Source organism: Sminthopsis crassicaudata, chromosome 6 (assembly GCF_048593235.1).
Source record: "Sminthopsis crassicaudata isolate SCR6 chromosome 6, ASM4859323v1, whole genome shotgun sequence".
Lineage (NCBI taxonomy): Eukaryota > Metazoa > Chordata > Mammalia > Dasyuromorphia > Dasyuridae > Sminthopsis > Sminthopsis crassicaudata.
Genome location: NC_133622.1, coordinates 191744037 through 191750352, shown reverse-complemented (window position 1 = coordinate 191750352; position 6316 = coordinate 191744037).

Genomic DNA, 6316 nt, shown 5'->3' with positions numbered 1-6316 from the left:
TTAAAGATGTAATATACTGGTATCTCATTATTCAAATGTCTTTGCATACTGGATATTCAATTTAATCGTACTCAGATGGCACAAGACAGCTTCATTAAATTCTTTGATCCACTCCAAGTGAAGAAAAAACACACCTTTGGCTTGTGTTACAATTAAAGGAGGAATTAAAGGAGCAGTGTCTACCCAAGTGATGCAGGGGTGATTAGGGGTGAGGGTGGGAGATGAGATGAAATAGTGTGGGTACAACTCTCAGTGTATGAACTTAAAGGCAGACCCTCAAATACAGAAAATAGATAAGATTGGGAAAATAGACTTCCCTCTTCTGTCTGTAGAGATGGGGGACAATGGATATTACATATATTATCAGATAAGATTGATGGTTTTACTGATAGCTTTTTCTTTCTCTTAAATTTTTGTTACAAAGGATTGTTCAGTGGGTAGAAGAAGGGAGAGGAATATATCCAGGAATAAAAGTGCCATAAAAATAAATGATAGCAATAAAGTTTGTTGTTATTTATTTATTTTTTAAATCACAGTGAACACTTGGGGCTCTTGCTAATTGGAAACTACTTTCATGAGCATGAGTCATTTGTATGGGGGTGGTGCTGATGACTCCATCTGTGCCTCCTGCTTATACCAGCACCCAGTATCCACAAGCATATTAACACAGAAACATGGACCCTGACATCTGTCATATATAATTACGCAGACCCCTCACAGCAGCAAGAGCTCCTCTCCTCTCATGAAAACTGTAAGCTACAAATAACTAGCTGGATTACTCAGCTGGAGGGAGCTCATTCCCTTGACCTAGGGGTCTGTATCTGAAAAGAAGACCACACTTGGAATCAGAAAGCTCTATTATAGCTACTTGTGGGATCTCAAGAAGTCCCATCTCTGGGCCTCCATCTCCCTATGTGTCAAATGAGGAGCTTGGACTAGAGAGCCCAGAACAGTGTGTTGATTTATAGTGATCTGTCATAGAATAATCAATGATTCATCAAAAGAAACTAAGAAAAAGTGACCAGAGAGATAGGAGGAAATGATGATCACAAAAATCCAGAGAATGGGAAGTATCCAGGAAGAAAGGACAGTTAATAATATCAAAGGGTGATCAGATACGAAGGAGATGAGAACCAAGATTTTGTCACTGGATTTGGCAGTAATCATTGGTAGCTTTGGAGATGATGCTAGTTTTGGTGCAGGAAGAATGGATTATGCCAAAATATCATGGCTTACCTCAATAGTGGATTCTATTCTGGAGAACAATTTGGAACTATGCTTAAATAGCAACAAAATGGGAAGTACTCTTTGATCCAGCATTACCACTTATAGCTCTGTATCCCAAAGAGAAAATAAAAAAGGAACGGGAGCCCACGTGTTTAGTGGCTCTATCTGTAGTGACAAAGAATTGGAGATTGAGGGGCTGCCCATCAAGTGGGGAATAGCTGAACAAGCTGTGATATGTAAATGTAATGGAATACTTTTGCTCTATCAGAAATGATGAGCAGGTGCATTTCAGAAAAACCTGGAAAGACTTACCATGAACTGATGCTGAGGGGAGTGAGCAGAACCAGGAAAACACTGCACACAGTAAGAGCAAAATTGTGTGATCAACTATGGTACACTTAGCTCTTCTCAGCAATACAGTGATCCAAGGCAGTTACAATAGACGTGGGATGGAAAATGCCATCCATATCCAGAGAAAGTACCATGGAAACTAAATGTGAATCGGAGCACAATATTTTCATCTCTTTTTGTTTGTTTTTTCTTTCTCATGCTTTCCCCCCTTTTTATCTGATTTTTCTTGTATAACATGACCACTTGGAAATACATGTAATGTGCTAAAATATGTTTAAAAGGATTGCATATATTTAACCTTGATCAGATTGCTTGCTGTCTTAGGGAAGGGGAAGGCAAGAAAAGAAGGAAAAACATTTGGAACACAAAGTCTTATAAAAATAAATGCTTAAAAATTTGGAAAAATGAAATACTATTGAGGAAAAAAGAGAAATACAGAAAACTGAAGCATCAAACTAGACAATAATTGGATGCCAAATCAAAAATAAAATATTTTTCCCTGTTACCCTTCCCTTCAAGAAAAAGAAATTGATGAGCAGACAGATTTCAGAAAAACCTGGACTTATATTAATGAAATGAGCAGAACCAAAAGAACATTGTACCCAGAAAAAGCAACATTGTACAGATTATCAATTTTGATATTCGTTGCTCTTCTCAACAGTACAATGATCCAAGACAATTCCTAAAGACTCGTGATGGAAAATATCCACATACAGAGAAAGAACTATGGAGTGTGAATGCAGAGTAAAACATACTACTTTCACTTTTTTTCTCTCTTTTAGTTTTTCCCTTTTGTTCTGATTCTTCTTTCATAACATGACTGATGTGAAAATACACTTAATATTGTATATATATATATATATATATATATATATATATATATATATATATATATATATATATATATATATATACATATATATTTCATGGATCCTGGTTGCATTTCCTGACATTAGCTATCCCTGAGCTGTCTGCTCCCTGAGATGACTTGTGTCCTGTGCTACTTGTGCTGGAGTCTGGGCTCTTTGCCCTTTTTCATCATCTCTTTTCTCTAAGACCACACTTCTCCAGCCCCATCATAGGAAGATGATAAAGTCTCCCTGGGGCTTCCTGAAGGTCTCCATGGCAACACTTGCTGCTTTGGTCACCATGGTGATGCTGGTGCATCTTCTAAGGGAATAAACTCGGGTCACTTTCCCTAAGGATGGGAATCAAATTCTTTAGTCCAACAAGTGCTTTTGCCTCCAGGAATCTGGACTTATAAGAAGGATTTAGACTTTGCGGGACATTTCTGGATCTGATATCCATCCACTAAGGACTGAGCTTTCTCCAATATGACAGATTCTAGACAACAGAACCTCAGGGGTCCAGAAAGGCCACTTCCTGTTTTCTCCATAACTGAATAGTCTTCTTTCTCCCAGGGACACATCAACATGAGCTGCTCTGAGTGTGGGAAGAAAGGGGGGAAAGGACCCAAAGCCTGCCCGCAGACAGCTCCTAGTGCACTTGGAGGTAGCAACAGTATAATTATATGATTTCCACATTTGGCCCTTGAACATAGAAGGGGCCCGAGTGATTCCATATTTGAATCAATTATTTTTGAAAGTGAATTAATGGTAACGAGCTATCTTATAACTCTGGAGTCATCTCAACAATGTAGAAATATGCTATGTATGTAAAATCATATCGCTCCACCAACATTTATTCAGCTCCTGCTATGCGCTAAGCAGTCTGCAAGATGTGAGGGATGGAATATAATGAATGACTCTTAAAGATCTTGCCTTTTAATGGGAGAGAGAACAAGTACACATATTGGTATTTAAAAATCAATACAAATAAGTACAAACTTAATTAACTAGAAGGTAGTTTGAGAGAAGTTCACCAGTGGGTATAGACATGAGGAAATGGTTCATATAGAAGGTAGCACTTCAGCTATTTCTGGAGTGGAGAAAAGGACCAGGAGCTCATGCAGAGGTGAGAAGGAAGAGAAGGCCCAAGGTATGGAGGCTGAGAGATGGAACATCACATGCAGAGGAACAAGGAGGACAGCTTCCATGGATTACGGGCTTGTGAGCTCAAATAAATAATGCCTGTCGAGCATTTCATACATTGCATTACATAAATTGCTGCTGGTGTTGTTCTTTTTATTATTATCAAAAGTCATTTTGCCTCTGTTCTACTGATCTCTTTGTGCCCTGAGCCTTCTACTGCACTCTTGCTGAGTTCCATCAATGTATGAAGTGAAATGCAGAGTGGCTGAGGAGAGTAGGGGGGAGGGGGAGAACATGTGCCCACACAGCTTTAAATTAAATCTGCACTTTTAACAGTTTTAAAATCTAAACACTAAACAACAAAGCAGGCCATGAACTGAAGGACGGATTTCTGAACTATAGATACTCAGACTGAAGATTTAACAATTGGCTCTCCCAAAGAAGAGAGGGTTCCAGCACGCCTCTGAATGCAGAGTACAGGACAGGGGCTAATTAATACCCAATGAGGCTGAAAAGAGAAATTGAGACCAAGTTACAAAGGGACTTTGGAAGCTAACCAGAGAAATATCTGTTTGGCTCTAAAGGAAACAGGGTGCCACTGTGCTTGTTGGGTAGGGGGGTGAGCTGGTCAGCTCCACACTCAAGGAAGATGACTGACAGCAGAGTGGAGTGGAGGATGGACTGGAGTGGGCTTTTAGAGTCAAAGTTGTTGTTCAGTCATTTCCAATTGTGACTGTTTCTTCATGACCCCATTTGGGGTTTTCTCGACAAAGCCACTGGCCTTCTCCAGCTTATTTTACAGATGAGGAAACTGAGGCACAGGGTTGAGTAACTTGTCCAGGGTCGCACAGTTTGTGTCTGAGGCCAGATTTTAATTCAGGTCTTCCTGGCCTGGCGCGCTTTTCACGTCACCTCCTAGCTTTCATACACGTAGAATGCTGTAGCTGGAAGCTCTGGCTCCATCACCTCATTTTTCAGGTGAGGAAACCGAGTCCCAGAGAGGTGAGAGTTTGTCAGGGACAACGTAGGAGAACCCAGAACTCCACTTAAAGCCCCAGAGCAGTGAGGACAGTGGGTACAGCAGGGATTGAGAGAAGGATGGGCCAGTGAGGCTGGGAGGGAGGCAGCGGAAGCTCCCTGGAGGAAGCCGGAGCCGAGAAGGGTTTGGAGGGTGGGAGAAATGGGCCGTGGAGGTGAGCTGTAGAACCAGTCCATCTGGGAGGATCAGACAAACTTCTCCACTCTTGGCAAGCTTCAGAGCAGTCTAAAAACTCACTGTCCTAGGAGAACATGAGGCTGTGTGTGCAGGAGGAGGAGGGAGTATGTGAGCATGGGCACGGGAGGACGTGAGTATGGAGGATATGAGACGTTTGTGGGCACTGTTATCTGTGCTCCCACAGACCCCTTGGCCTGCTGCCCCCCCCAACTGCCTTATAATTAACCACTTTGCATTTCTGCTGCCTCCCATGCTGCTCTGTGTCACCTTCCGGTTTCTGAGTCCTTCCTCTCCAGTGAGCCATGCTGAGACGTAGGTGTCCTGTGCGTGTACATAGAATGGACGAGTGTCAGGGGAAAGGTTTGTCAGTGCTTGTCTTCTTGCTCGGGGTGCCCCCAGGAGAAGGGCAAAACCCAGCACACAGACCCAGAAGTTTCGATTCACTGGTCCCTTGGCCTGGAGGGTACTTTGAAAGAGCATTTGCCTGAGACTTTTTGGAGGATTTGTTTGGGGATAGGCCCCTGTGCCCAGGCCAGATGCTAAATAGCCGGCAGCTAGTCAGAGGGGTAATGGATGGGAAAGTTCTTTGATTCAGATTGCCCAGATGTGCAAGGAGCCATGGGCTTAGAGAAAACCAGCCCATTTGTACACAGACACCTCTGACCCCGTCTCAGCTGTGACTGGTTGGCCTGGAATCTCGCCTCAGAGAAGAGGCTCAGAAAGTTCCCTCTGGCCCAGACAGCAGAGAGCCCAGTAAGAGATCAACTCTAACCATTGCATTACATGGATGGGAAAATTGAGATTCAGAGAAGGAAGAAGCTTCCCAGGATCTCCTCCCAGTCTTGGGCCTTTATCATTCATGCTATGCTCAGTAGACTCAGTTACAGTTATAATGTGATATGATATAATATAATATAACATAACATAATATAACGAATGCAATATAATTAATTTAATAAATATAATAAATACTATATAACACAATATCGTATATCATATAATAATAGAATATAATACAATATAACTCAACTATAAGATATAATGTGAGGAGGACCAAGAAGAACTCCTAAACCTTCTTTATTTCTTTGCCTCATGCTTAAAATCTCTCCAAAATCCCTTGAGGAAAAGGCCTCATTTTCTGTTCTGTTTATTTTGTTTTGTAGGCAATGGGATTAAGTGTTTTACAGAGGTCATATAACTAATTTGAGGCCAAACTTGAACTCAGATTTTCCTGACTCCAGGGCCAGTGTTCTATCCACTGCACTACCTAGCTGTCCCTTCATTCCCTATTAAAATATACTTTCTCTTGCATTTTAGTCATGAAGAGTTTTGGAAACATCTAGCAATAAGACTTCGCTCATGTGAAGAAATTTTAAGGAATAATATTTTTTAAAGTAGAGTAGTCTGGAATACTTGGTCTTCCTGGAATCAAAGACTAATCAGTCTTTCTTGAACAGAAGATAGTTTCCAAGAGAGATTTTGATTCCCTGAAATTAAGAGACTAAGCTTTGTTTACTGTGATCTAAGAGTG